The sequence below is a fragment of the Scylla paramamosain genome, chromosome 36, assembly GCF_035594125.1.
Source record: "Scylla paramamosain isolate STU-SP2022 chromosome 36, ASM3559412v1, whole genome shotgun sequence".
NCBI lineage: Eukaryota > Metazoa > Arthropoda > Malacostraca > Decapoda > Portunidae > Scylla > Scylla paramamosain.
In genome coordinates this window covers 3358017-3371695 of record NC_087186.1, presented here as the reverse complement: position 1 = coordinate 3371695, position 13679 = coordinate 3358017, and the positions used below count along the sequence as shown (strand labels likewise).

Genomic DNA, 13679 nt, shown 5'->3' with positions numbered 1-13679 from the left:
ACACACACACACACACACACACACACACACACACACACACACACACACACACACACACACACACAGGCACAGCTGTAGGAGAGGGAGGGACATGGACATTTAGACAAACAGAACTTGATAAATCAGTCACAGCATGGCTTCACGAAGGGGAAGTCTTGCCTGACAAACTTGTTAAGTTTTTACAGTAAGGTGTATGAGGCAGTAGATAATGGTGATAGTTATGATATCTTATATCTGGACTTTAGTAAAGCATTTGACAAGGTACCCAATCAAGGGCTCCTGAGAAAGGTTAGGGCACACGGGATAGATGGGAAGGTGTTAGGCTGGATAGGGTAAACTTGGTAACAGGCGACAGAGAGTGGTAATAAACGGCTCGAAATCCAAGTGGGGTCATGTAATTAGTGGGGTGCCACAGGGATCAGTATTAGGGCCATTGTTATTTCTAATATATATATCAATGACTTTGATAGTAGAATTAGTAGTGATGTTAGTAAATTTGCGGATGACACAAAGATAGGTAGATTAATTAGGTCAGAATCGGATGCCATCGCCTTGCAGGCAGACTTAGATAGAATGAATGAATGGACGGATAGATGGCAAATGCAATTTGATATCAATAAATGCAAAGTGCTTTGCGTAGGTAGAGGAAACCCACACAATAGGTACACATTAAACAACCAAACTCTGGTAGGTACAGGGTACAAGAAAAATTTAGGAGTTATAGTTAGCTCTGAACTCCGTCTAGGGAAACAATGCATAGAAGCCAGAAACAAGGCAAATAGGGTACTAGGATTAATTTTTAGGAGTTAAAAGTAGAAGGCTGGAAGTAATATTAAAGTTATACTTGGCGCTGGTCAGACTTCATCTAGACTATGCTGTGCAGTTCTGGTCCCCACATTACAGGAAAGATATAGGTCTATTAGAATCAGTACAGAGGAGAATGACTAAAAGGATACAGGGGATGAGGAGTATTCCTTACGATGCGAGACTGAAGTTGTTAAATTTACATTCTTTAGAGAGACATAGGTTAAGAGGGGACCTGATAGAAGTCTTTAAGTGGTATAAGGGTTATAACAAGGGAGATGTAAGTAAAATTCTTAGAATCAGCAACCAGGGTAGAACAAGAAATAACGGGTTCAAGCTTAAAAATTTAGGTTTAGGAAGGAGATAGGAAAAAATTGGTTCTCAAATAGAGTGGTAGATGAGTGGAACAGACTCAGTAATCATGTAGTTAGTGCTAGGACACTAGAGAGCTTTAAGAGAAGATTAGACAAGTTTATGGATGGGGATAACAGATGGAAATAGGTAGGTGTGTTTCATACAGGGACTGCCACGTGTAAGCCTGGTCGCTTCTTGCAGCTTCCCTTATTTCTTATGTTCTTATGTTTTTATGTTCTTATGACAGTGGCATATACTAATGTGGATGGTTTAGTTTCAGTGATGGATAAAGTGAATGAATTTATAAAAGCAAATGAACCAGACATCATGGCAATGGTAGAAACTAAACTAAGAGATTCAGAAACACCAAATTTAGGAGGGGGAAAATACAATATGTGGATAAGAAACAGATGTGGAAAAGGAGGAGGTGGAGTGATGATGCTTATTAAAAAGAGTTTCAGGGTGGAGAATGTGGAAAAGGTAGAAGGCTTGGTGGAAGGCCTAAACTTACAACTAATAAATGAAAGAGGATTACGATATGTCACAGTGGTGTATGTCCCACCAAAAACAAAGACCTGGAATAGACAAGAGCATGAACAGTTGCTGAGTGAGACAAAAGAATGGCTTGTAAAGAAAATTAAAGAAAACAACAAAATTGTTATAATAGGAGATTTCAATTGTAAAGAGATAAATTGGGAGGAGTGGAACACAAGAGGAGGAGAAGGCTCATGGGGAGATAAGGTTCTGAAACTGGCAATGAACAATATTATGACACAGTGGGTGAGGAAAACACTAGATACAGAGGAGGAGAGGAGCCATCAAGACTTGATTTGGTATTATCAAAAGAAACAGATATTATAGAAGACATGAACTATAGTTGTCCACTAGGAAAAAGCGACCATTTCATGATAAGGTTTTGTATTAAAGAAAAAAGAGAGGAAAGTAGATGTGAAGATTATAAAAGTGAAAGATTTGATTATGGTAAGTAAAATTTTGAACAAATGAAGAGATACTTAGGTGAAGTGTACTGGAGTACACTTATTACAGCAAGTAATGTACAAAAGAAGTGGGAAGCTTTCATCAGTATTTATGAAGAGGGAGTAAAAAGATATGTACCAAAAGTAGAGACAAAGAGAAGATGTGAAATAGCTAGGGAGGAGAGAGAAATAGCATGAAATAGATGGCGGAGGAAAAATACGCAGGAGCTATGGCAAAACTACACAACTACAAGAAATGAATATGTGAGGATTATTAGAGAAGAAAGGAAAAATTATGAGAAAGGTGTTATGGACAAATGCAAAGAGGAACCAAAACTATTCTTCAGATATGTGAACAGCAAAATGAAAAATAGAGAAGGAATAAGCAGATTGAAGGTGAATGGTCAAATGTGTGAGGATCCGGCTGAATTGGCAGAGATAATGAACAGGAGTTTTCAATCAGTATTCACAAAAGAGAAAACATTTGTGTGGCAGAGTGAGATGAGTGAAGAAATGGGTCGGGGGAAATCCAAGTGACTGAAAAGGATGTCCAGAAACAGATGGAGGGACTAGATGTCAGGAAGGCCCCTGGACCTGATGAAGTGTCAGAATGGATACTAAAAAAGTGCAATCAGCAGTTGACATGGGTAATACATAATATTATTGAAAGCTCCCTAATTGAAAGGAGATTCCGAATTGAATGGAAGAGAGCCAACATAGTGCCAATATACAAAGGTGGTAGTAAAGAGGAGCCCTTAAACTATAGACCTGTGTCTCTTAACAAGTGTGGTGTGCAAAATGTGTGAAAGATTGGTGAAGGATAAATGGATGCAGTACCTAGAAGGAAATGAAGTGATAATAAAGCAACAATTTGGATTTAGGAGAGGGAGATCGTGTGTTACAAACTTACTAAGTTTTTATTCTAGAGTGGTGGATATAATGCAAGAAAGAGATGGATGGGTTGATTGTGTTTATTTAGACCTGAAGAAGGCCTTTGATAAAGTGCCACACAGGAAATTGTTGTGGAAGTTGAAGCATAATGGTGGGCTAAGAGAGGCCTGCTGAGATGGATGGAAAATTTCTTGACAAACAGAGAAATGAGAACAGTGGTAAAAGATAAAAAATCATCATGGAGGGAAGTCATAAGTGGAGTACCCCAAGGTTCAGTACTTGCACCAATCATGTTTGCAGTCTATATAAATGATATGACGGAGAGTGGGAACAGCTACATGAGCGTTTTTGTGGATGATGCAAAGTTGCTGAAGAAAGTTGAGAGTGCAGAGGACTGTGGAATGTTACAAGAAGACCTGAACAAGATATCAGAGTGGAGTTATAGATGGGAAATGGAATTTAATTTAAAGAAGTGTAAGGTAATAGAATTTGGAAAAAGTACAAGAAGAGTAAAAGGAAATTATGTGTAGAATGGTGTAAGGTTGAGTGGAGCAGAAGAGGAAAAGGATCTTGGTGTTACAGTGACTGGGAACCTGACCTCAGAGAGACACATTAGCAAAATTACAGGAGAAACCTATAACTTGTTGAGAAGAATAAGGCAGGCCTTTGCATATATGGATGAAGAGATGGTCAGGAAGATGATCGTGTCACTGATAAGACCCAGACTAGAATATGCAGCAGTAGTGTGGTCGCCATACAAAAAAAAGGATATAAGGAAGTTGAAGAGAGTTCAGAGAGCAGCTACGAAGATGGTACCAAGTATCAGGGACTTGTCATATGAAGAGAGTCTGGAAAGGCTACATCTACCAACGTTGGAAAAGAGGAGTGAAAGGGGAGACTTGATTGCGATATATAGAGCATGTGAGGGAGTAGAGGAGGTGGACCGGAACGACTTAATGGTCTGGGATACACGAGACACTAGAGGACATGGGAAGAGGCTGAAGAGGAGTGCTTGTAGAAGAGACGTCAAAAAGTATAGGTTCCCATATAGAAGTATTGATGTATGGGACAGTCTGGATGAGGAGATAGTAAATGCAGAAAGTATACATGGATTCAAGGCTAAGTTGGATATTAAAAGATATGGAGATGGGACAGTACAAGCATAGCTCTTTTCCCATAAAGCACAACTAGGTAAATACAACTAGGTAAACTAGGTAAATACACACACACACACACACACACACACACACACACACACACACACACACACACACACACACACACACACACACACACACACACACACACACACACATACAGCCGTTTCTCATAGTATTGTTAGCAGAAATCCATCGAGAGAGATCCGCAGCAGACCAAGTGGCAAATTACGAGCGTAGAGTAATTTTATAGACGGCAGTCACTTTTAACCGTCATGAGTCAATACATGCACAAACACATGCAGTCCTTTTGAAACTTTATCAGGCTTTCCTCAGTGTGTCAGTTTTGATTATCATAATGTATTATAATGCTAAGCAATCACGGCTTACATGTATAGATAATATTAGCTATAAGAACTAGATATATAATTTTTGGCATAACATTATTTACATTACATGTGAACATGATGAAGTATTACCATAGGCTGTAAGTTACACAGTTAAGACTCGAAAGCAAATCAGTGATTACACCTTTCCATTTTGTGTTTGTGTGTTTTTTGTGTTTGTTTGTGTATTTACCTATTTGTAGTGTCCCTGAAATCCATAGTCGACTAATTTGCATTGGACCAAGTGGTATTCGACCAATCTTCTCTTTAGACCAATTGTATTTTTGGGCGAGGTGGTTTTAGACCAAATCGCATTGGACCAATTGGTATTGGACCAATGGTCGTTAAACCAATCATACCTAACCCGAGAGAGAAAGAGAGAGGACTATCCTGAGGATTGCTAAGCTGAATGAGACATTGAGAATGAAAATGGATGGAAGGAGCATAATGCAAAGGAAATGGATGGAGAAAAAATGAAAAGGAGTAGGGGGACAGGAAAAGAGAATAGTTATTTCTCAATACTTCCTTGCTCCTTCTAATTCTTCACTCACTCCTCACCCATGTAGCTTATGTTTATTCTTTCTACTTTCTTCAAATCCTCCCATCCTCTTCCTTTACCCCTTCCTCCACTTCCTTGCCCCATATATTCTCCTTCCCCATTTATGTCCATTCCTTCCCTTTTCCTTTTCTCTTCCTTCCTCTTTCCTCTTGTCTCACACCTTCCTCCCTGTTGTCTCCCCTCCCTATTATGTCAAGAGATAAGGGACAAGGGAGAGGAGGGCAGGGAAGAGATAGAAAGAGAGAGAGAGAGAGAGAGAGAGAGAGAGAGAGAGAGAGAGAGAGAGTGGATGGATAGAGGGAAGGAGAGAAGGGAGAGGAGGGCAGGGAATAGGGAGGGAAGGAGGGAAGGGAGAGGAGGGCAGGGAATGGGGAGGGAATGAGGGAAGGAAGAGTTGGGCACTGAAGGTGGAGAAGGGAAGGGAAGGAGAGAGAGAGAGAGAGAGAGAGAGAGAGAGAGAGAGAGAGAGAGAGAGAGAGAGAGAGAGAGAGAGAAATTATTATTAGTAACAATATTTGTGTGTAGTGTACTACTGTTTCAACTCCATAAATATAGGCATAAGCTTACAGGCCTAGGCATCTGTAAAATATAACAGCATTAAATGCTGGATAATTATTAGATTTTTTATTTATTTTTTTTAATAAAAAAAAATCTAATAATTATCCGGCATTTAATGCTGTTATATTATATATATATATATATATATATATATATATATATATATATATATATATATATATATATATATATATATATATATATATATATATATATATATATATATATATATATATATATATATATATATATATATATATATTTTTTTTTTTTTTTTTTTTTTTTTTTTTTTTTTTTTTTATGTAGGAAGAACACTGGCCAAGGGCAACAAAAATCTAATAAAAAAAAATGCCCACTGAAATGCCAGTCCCATAAAAGGGTCAAAGCAGTGGTCAAAAATTGATGAATAAGTGTCTTGAAACCTCCCTCTTGAAGGAATTCAAGTCATATGAAGGTGGAAATACAGAAGCAGGCAGGGAGTTCCAGAGTTTACCAGAGAAAGGGATGAATGATTGAGAATACTGGTTAACTCTTGCATTAGAGAGGTGGACAGAATAGGGGTGAGAGAAAGAAGAAAGTAGTGTGTCACTACTCCCCAACACTTAACACTTAGATGTTCATTTATAACCAAATAGAAATTTAAGCTATAAATATGAAAGCCAAAAAGAAAACCATTTGGTATGGACATGCACTGAGCATATTGTGATCATATGTGTGCTGGCTGCCACATAGCTTGTTTGAAAACTGAATTATGGTACGGCAACAGAAGCAATTAGGAGTTCAAAATTTTGTTTGTGAAATAAACCAGGAGTCTACTTAACTAAGGTTTTATTGTTCAAACAATTGTACTCCAGCCATGCACTGCAACAAATAAAACACACAACTAGTCACATAGACAAAACAGACACAACTAAGCAAAAACAAACTAAACACATGAAAAAGCTTGACTATACTTTGCACAGATCAACAAGATAAACACCAAGACATACACAAAACAAACATGTGGCAATTACAATTAAGAATGAGGCAAGCAATGTACTGTAAAGACAACTCTCTTCCTTTACAGAAAACTACATGCACCTATTTACACACACATGCTTCACTCAAAATTCTAAATTAAATATGGCAACTCCCAACATCAGCCTTGGAGTCTCTGTCCAAGGAGGGGACCACAAATATCCCCAGGTCAGGCTGCCCTTCTGGTATTGACACCCCCTTCAACTTTTTTTTTTCATTAACTTCTACAACAGTTGTGATTAGATCTAATTTTTAGTCTGTAAAACACCATCTCCACTCTATTAAACCTCATCTTTTCCTAATTGAAACATAGTGTCAGAGGCAGTTGACAGTAGCCCCTTCTCTGTTCACACCTACTTTCTCTATCCTCATTTTCCATCCAAAGTTGGATGTTACACCTATGTGGGCAACAACTTAACCTGCTCTTGTGCCCACATTCTTGAATCTTACAAATTTTCTACTCTTTGGCTATGACAACAGAGTTACTTTCATATTAAACATATCTGTGCTGTATACCTCTCACCTAACTCCTCTGACTATAAGAAATTATTTGACCACTTTACTTCCAAATTGGAGCACATTCTGACTCTTCCCTTTTGCAAAGATCTCCATTCTTGGAGACTTCAGTGTTCACCACCAGCTCTGGCTTTCCTCTCGCTTCACTGACCATCCTGGTGAACTAGCCTTTAACTTTGCTATCCTCCATGACCTAGAGCAGCTGGTGCAACACTCTACTTGTATTCCTGACTGTCTTACAGATATTTTCCTAACCTCTAATCCTTCTGCTTATGCTGCTGGGCTCCTGCAATTGCAACCTCATATCTGTATCTTGTCTTATTGTTCTAATCCCTTCTCTGGATCCCCCAAACCAGAGGTGCCTCTGGCATTTTGCGTCTGTTAATTGGGGGGACCTGAGGAGGTATTATTCCAATTTTCCTTGGAATGACTACTGCTTCCATGTCAGAGACCCATTTTTGTGTGCTGAACATATAACAGAGGTCATAAGTGTCTAGCATGGAGGCATACATTCCTCACTCTTTCTCTTGACATAAACCTTCCAAACCTTAGTTTAACACAGCCTGATTTTGTGCTATACATGATACGAGAGGTGGCCCACAAAAAGTACTTGAGCCTTGTATCACCTGAATCTTGTTGAAATTATTGTTCTAATAGTGTTTCATGGTGATGGGTAATAATTTCTGTTAAAGTTTAACAATCCACCATAATGAGTGGATGAACCAATGAGGATTCATTTCTAGCAGATCTAAGCTTCTGGAACAAAACCCTTCTTAGTTTGCATCATATTTTGAGAGTCATTCACATTTAAGAAGCAGCTGGAGACACATACCCAACTCTCATTCACCATTCAGCATGATTCACCTCTCCTTCAACTCAGCTTCATGTTGATTATGATAATAATAATAATAATAATAATAATAATAATAATAATAATAATAATAATAATAATAATAATAATAATAATAAAGTTTATTAAACAGTAATAAGCAGCTTGAGAGGTGAAAAAACACATATACAGGGGATTAAGACATGCTAACACTAATGGAATACTTAAGCTAATACATATGCTTTGTGCACTAGAGATTGGTTAGAGTTCATTGTTTAAGATTTTCACTGTTGTTGGATAGCACTGTTTTTATATCTGTCTGTACAGGCACATATAGGAAGCAGTTCTTTATAATGTCTAACACTGTGGCGAGATGGAGGTGCAGCTTGGGGGAGGAGATTTCTGTGATGTAGGTGGTGGAGTTTTTAGCAAACTGCTAAAAGAGGTGGTGGTGGTCCTGGAATCTGGTGAGGTGAAAGGGTGGCTAGAGTTTCCTGGTAGGTGGTGTAGCTGAGCCTCGGGATCACCTAGGTGGCTCTCTTCTGGACCTGCTCCAGTTTATGATGCTGGGTTAGGTTCAGGGAAGACGACCAAGCTTGGGATGCATACATGAGCTTGGGGATGAACGTGGAGTATGCATTCACCAGCTCTCACACTGGAATCCCCAGGGGCCATATTAACAAAGATTCTTAACTGTAGAGGTTTGACTCAGATCAACTCTTATGCTTAAAGTTGTGCTTAATTTTCCAAGTAGTGCTGAGTCTAGGTCTTAAATTTAAGACAGGTCTGGAAGTAGCTTAACTTTAAGAGGTATGCTAAGACTAAGTTAACTAAACAACGATGGCTGAGCTTGCCACCTCAAGAATTATAATTATCAGCTGCATAAGGATGTTCTCAAAGACCTAAATGACACCGAACTGTTGGACATATACAGACTAGACCTACAGGAGTGTTATTTGTGAACAGATTTGGCAGGAGATGCCCAAAAGAAAAGAGTGATGCACTGATGCCAGTAATTAAAGTAATAATTACAGTGTTATTTAGCCATTGGGAAATGTAGCTCTGCAGCAATAATGATCTTGTCTTAATGTGTCCTGTTGTTGGCATATCTCTTTTACCTTCTTAGTAATCTTAGGAATTTGTGCCACTGAATGAGTTAAGCCCTTCAGGTTACATCTTTCCTCTTAATACTGACTGGACTAGGAAAGAAAGTCTCGCCATCAGTCCAGCTGTGTTTTCTCTATAGGCCTTTTTGGTCTTAGGGATCATCATTTCCTCCATACTAAAAGGAAGAGGACAGGAAAGGAGGTGTTGCCAAGTGGGAGAGGCAGGGCAACATTGGCTCAAGGACATAAACACTGAGATAAAATACACATCCTTTGCGCGGAATCTAATTTACTTATTAAAAACCACCAATTTATGGTCTCACATCTTTACAAAATCAATGATAAATTATTATTTTTTGTTATTTAATCCACCCAAAAAAAGTGTAGAAAGATTGCACTATTAATTTAGAATTGAGAAATATAAGATCTTACTGTTTTGCTCTTTCACCATTTCATACTGGGACTTAAGAGTTCATCTCAGCACAACTTTAAGCACACTTAGGAGATAAGCACAAGTCTAAGCAGAAGGCTAAGATGAACTCTGAGAATCTTTGTTAATATGGCCCCAGCTTCTTGAGTCTTCTTAGGAGGTGAAGTTGGTAGGTGGCTGATTTGATGAGAGAGTTGATGTGCTGGTTCTAGGTGAGCTTGCTTTCTATTGTGTGTGAGGCCAAGGAGTTTGGCAGAGTAAACTGCTTAAAGGGGGTTGGCCTTGATGGAAACTGCGAGAGGGGAATGTTGTCTGTGGAGGCGTGGATGTGCATGATGGTGGTTTTGTTGTAGTTGAGGGTGACTTTGTTGGTGGTGGTCCATGTGTGTAGTCTACTGAGGAGAAGCTGGAGGCAGGGTGTAATCTTGGTTATCATTATTGATTATGGTGGCCAGTGTGATGTCATCCACATACTTCCACAGAGCATTAGTGTCTGCCATAGCATCATTAATGAGGATCAGGAACCAGAGTTCCCATCCTGGTCCCCTGGGGCACCCCACATGAGAAATGTTGAGGGGTGGATGACTCTCCCTGATACCTCACTACCTGCCTCATGTGAGAAAGAAAGTCTGACAGCCATGACACAGAGGTTGGAGGAAGTCGAAGGTCAATGGATTTTTTTGATGACAGTGGTGTGATGAATGAGGTTATAGGCTTTACAGAAATGTATGAAGGTGAGAGTTACTGAGCTCTTGCATTTTTCCAGGATATGGTAGATGTAGTCTAGGAGACTAATGAGGCAGTGGGTGGTGGAGGAGTACTTGATGTTCCCAAACTGTTGTGGGTCTATGAGAAAGGCAAGGTGAGAATAATCCCACTTGAAGATAAATCCTTCACAGAGTAAGCTGGGGATTGGGGTGTAGTGATGGATCTGAGGTCACTGAGGGACTTGGGGTTGCTTGTTTTGGGGATGGGGGTGACATACACTGTCTTCCAATCAGTAGGACACTGGCTCTGGTGGAGGGAGATGTTGATAATGGAGCAGAGAGGAGTAGCTAATTTAGCATTAACTTTTGATATAGTTTGGTTGGGAGGTCTTCTGGTGTGGTGGAGTGTCTCATCTCGAGTTTATTTAGGGCATGAATGATCTTGTACTCATGGACTATAGGGGATGGTGCAGGTGTGGGCAGGTACTATCACCCGAGGTGGACATTCCACTTCACACTTCAGTTAAGTACTCTGTTTAGTCATAAACCTGTGGCATTAGCCTGTTCATGCTAAATAGCCATAATCTCATGCACTTTATATTTCTGACCAGAATCATGCCAAGTCTCCAACTAGGCAAAAAGCCTTCATTAATAGAGTGTTAAAATCTTTTAAGATCCAACTCCCCCTCATGATTTCTGGCACCTAGCTAAGAATATCTTCAATAACTTTACTTCATCTTTTTTTCCTTTATTTTAATCTGATAGCACAATTGTAACTCATCTATTTCTAAAGCTGAAATTTTTACTCAAATCTTTGCCAAAAACTCCCCCTTCGATAATTCAGGGTTTCTTTGCCCCTCTCCTCTACTCTTCCACTACTTCATGCTATTCATTAAGATCCTTCACAGTAATGTTTTCTATGCCCATGCTGGTCTTAATCCTTGGAAGGCTTATGGACCTGATGGGGTCCCTCCTGTTCTTCTCCAAAACTGTGCCTCCATGCTTTCACCTTACCCAGTCAAACTCTTCCTACACTGTCTATCAACATCTAGCTTTCCTTCTTGTTGGAAGTTTGCCTCCATTTAACCTGTTCTTAAAAAGGGTGACCATACTAATCCCTCAAACTACTGTCCTATTACTTTAATTTCCTGACTCTAAAGTTTTTGAATCTATCTTCAACAGGAAGATTCTTAAACATCTATTACTTCACAGCCTTATTTCTGATCATCAGTATGGTTTCTGTCAAGGCTGCTTTCCTGGTGATCTGGCTTTCCTTACTGAGTCTTGGTCATCCTCTTTTAGGGATTTTGGTGAAACTTTTACTGTTGCCTTAGACTTATCAAAAGATTTTGATAAGTCTAAGGCTTTGATTTCCAAACTACCCTCCTATGGCTTCTATCCTTCTCTCTATAACTTCATCTCATGTTTTCTTTCTGACCACTATTGTTGGTGTGGTGGACAATCACTATTGTTCTAAGTCTATTTACAGTGGTGTACCTCAGAGTTCTGTCCTGTCACCCATTCTCTTTCTATTAGTCATCAATGATCTTCTAAACTGAACTTCTGTTCTCTCCATTTTTTTTTTTTTTTTATGTAAGAGGGATACTGGCCAAGGGTAACAAAAATCCAATAAATTAAAAGAAAGCCCACTGAGATGCCAGCCCCAGAAAAGGGTCCAAAGTGGTAGTAAAAAACTGAAGGATAAGTGTCTTGAAACCTCCCTTTTGAAGGAATTCAAGTCATAGGAAGGTGGAAATACAGAAGCAGGCAAGGAATTCCAGAGTTTACCAGAGAAAGGGATGAATGATTGAGAATACTGGTTAACTCTTGCATTAGAGAGATGGACAGAATAGGGGTGAGAGAAAGAAGAAAGTCTTGTGCAGCGAGACCACAGGAGGAGGGAAGGCATGCAATTAGCAAGATCAGAAGAGCAGTTAGCATGAAAATAGTGGTAGAAGACAGCTAGAAATGCAACATTATGGCAATGAGAGAGAGGCTGAAGACAGTCAGTTAGAGGAGAGTTGATGAGATGAAAAGCTTTTCATTCCACCCTGTCTAGAAGAGCAGTATGAGTTGAACCACCCAGTCATGTGAAGCATACTCCATACATGGAAAAGTGCAGTGTTATCATCAGCATAGGAGTGGATAGGACAAGAAATTTGGTTTACAAGGTCATTGATGAATAATAAGAAGAGAGTAGGTGACAGGACAGAATCCTGACGAACACCACTGTTTATAGATTTGGGAGAAGAACAGTGGCCGTCTACCACAGCAGTAATAGAACGGTCAGAAAGGAAACTTGAGATGAAGTTACAGAGAAGAGGAGCCGTAGGAGAGTAGTTTGGAAATCAAAGCTTTGTGCCACTCTATCAAAAGCTTTTGATATATCCAAGGCAATAGCAAAAGTTTCACCAAAATCTCTAAAAGAGGATGACCAAGACTCACTAAGGAAAGCCAGAAGATCACCAGTAGAGCAGCCTTGATGGAACCCATACTGACAATCATATAGAAGGTTGTGCAGTGATAGATATTTAAGAATCTTCCTGTTGAGGACAGATTCTAAAACTTTAGATAGGCAGGAAATTAAAGCAATAGGATAGTAGTTTCAGGGATTAGAACGGTCACCCTTTTTAGGAACAGGCTGAATTTAGGCAAACTTTCCAGCAAGAAGGAAAGGTAGATGTTGACAGACAGCTGAAAGAGTTTGACTAGGTAAGGTGCAAGCACGGAGGCACAGTTTCAGAGAACAATAGGAGGGACCCCATCAGTTCCATAAGCCTTTCGAGGGTTTAGGCCAGTGAAACACCATTGCAAAGAATTTTAATAGGTAGCATGAAGTAGTCAGAGGGTGGAGGAGAGGGAGGAACAAGCCCTGAATTGTCAAAGGTAGAGTTTTTAGCAAAGGTCTGAGTGAAGAGTTCAGCTTTGGAGATAGATATGACAGCATTGGTGCCATCTGGTTGAAATAAAGGAGGAAAAGAAAAAGCAAAGTTATTGGAGATATTTTTGGTTAGATACCAGAAGTCACAAGGGTAGTTAGATCTTGAAAGATTTTGGCACTTTCTGTTAATGAAGGAGTTTTTGATTAGTTCGAGAACAGACTTGGCATGGTTCCGGGCAGAAATATAAAGTGCATGAGATTCTGGTGAGGGAAGGCTTAAGTACCTTTTGTGGACCACCTCTCTATCATGTATAGCAAGAACAAGCTGTGTTAAACCAAGGTTTGGAAGGTTTAGGTCGAGAAAAACAGTGAGGAATGTACGCATCCATGCCAGACACTATCACCTCTGTTATGCGCTCAGCACACAAAGACGTGTCTCTGACACGGAAGCAGTAGTCATTCCAAGGAAAATCAGCAAAATACCGTCTCAGGTCCTCCCAGCTAGCA

At 39.5% G+C, this 13679-nt stretch overlaps 1 long non-coding RNA gene across 1 annotated transcript in view; it reads right to left on the bottom strand.

Moving 5' to 3' along the window:
- Positions 1–5989: 5989 nt before the first annotated feature.
- The window catches only part of LOC135090830 (uncharacterized), a 32857-nt gene continuing 25167 nt past the window's right edge, over positions 5990–13679 (bottom strand). Inside the window, exon 3 of the long non-coding RNA XR_010262134.1 lies at positions 5990–8703. This is a non-coding gene — a long non-coding RNA (uncharacterized LOC135090830). The remainder of the gene's footprint in view (positions 8704–13679) is intronic.